Source organism: Wasmannia auropunctata, unplaced genomic scaffold (assembly GCF_000956235.1).
Source record: "Wasmannia auropunctata unplaced genomic scaffold, wasmannia.A_1.0 LD319912.1, whole genome shotgun sequence".
NCBI lineage: Eukaryota > Metazoa > Arthropoda > Insecta > Hymenoptera > Formicidae > Wasmannia > Wasmannia auropunctata.
Window position 1 is genome coordinate 124171 of NW_012042978.1, and position 1493 is coordinate 125663.

The following is a 1493-nucleotide window of genomic DNA, read 5'->3' on the forward strand; positions in this document are numbered from 1 at the left end:
TAAACTTTGGAAGCGTAGAAAAACAATTATTACTTAGAATGCAATTTGTGGTAATTCGTGCGCTCGGCTAAAGTAAAGACAGCAAAAATTGCGTCTGGCAGTAAGTGTCGGATTTTCCAAGAGATGGCACTTCAATAAGTTAGATAAGGACATTCCACGTGTTTGAGTGAGACCAGAAGATATTGTAAGAAGTTCATTTAGAGATACTACTGACATTAAAGAGTCTGCTTTGTCGACCTTGTACAAATTTGGCCGACCTTTCAGCATCCTCTTAAATCACAGTGCATTCTCCCTGCTTTCGAACTGCTTATACCGACGTTACAGCACAGTTTGAACAGTCGTATATTTAGAAAGCTGCAATAATATCGATAACAGAGCTTACTAACAATAAGTTTTTCATGTCTGGCATTTTTATTATTATCGAATACTTTATGCATATGTGTCTATATATATTTACACGACGATAATATCCGATTTTTATTTTAATCTGCGCAGCTTTTCAACAATAAGTTGAGAAATAATTATCGCAGAAAGTAATATATCGAACGTTGGTAGTTGTGCAAGTTCTACGTTGTTAGGGGAAACGTTTAGCGTAAACAGGTATAGGCTACGTACTACTTAACGCTCGCAACGCTCTTGGAATTATTTCATCCTTGCTTATAAAATGTCAAACAAGATCAAACAAGGATAATAATGCTCGCGAGCGTTGCGAACGTTAAGCGGAACGCAGCCAACAGTCGGCATGTGAACAAAGGAATACAACGCGCGCCAGAACATTATTTTGCGCAACGCAGTTGTTTCCCGTCGGTCGGTCTTCGTCACTTCCGTTTACCGACGATAAAACGAGCGGTTTCAGTCACCGCGCTCCAGGATCGCTGCGTACGCCTGAACCAGGCAACCACTCGTGCTCGTCTTGGATGCCCGATGCCATCCTTCGAGGGGGAGGGTCGCTCCTGCTCTTGTTTTCCTTCTCTGAGACGGAGACCTCCGTTAGGGGAGCGGAGAAAACTCGAAGGACCCGAGAGAGAGAGCCCACGAAGATGCGTGGTGGTCGAGCGTGAAAACGAGTTCACTGGTTATATATTTCTCGGTTCGCCGGGGCGTTAAAGTGTTGAAATTTCATTGAGGATCTAATGAAGCGCGGCCGGATAAGGTCTCTCCTTCTCGCGCGGGCTGTTTGTTCGTAGGGTGGATGGCCCTTCGAGATGCGTAAGCGAATTTACATGCTTCAGGGTGGTTCTCTCTCGGTTACTCCGTCTCTCGGAAGACCGGAGTGTGCTGGGCTCGAGCTTTTCAGCCAGAACGTCCGCTCACGTTTGAGAGGGACCCCCACCTTGCATTTCATTAACTTTCCGTTAGTATTTCCTCCGACGTAATGTACGCGTTAATAAATTTTTTTTTAATTTTATACAGTAAAGTTGAATAATAAATCTAGAAAAAATTGTACTAGGTTCTAGAGGTGTGCAAATTGTTCGAATTCGAATCGAATCGAA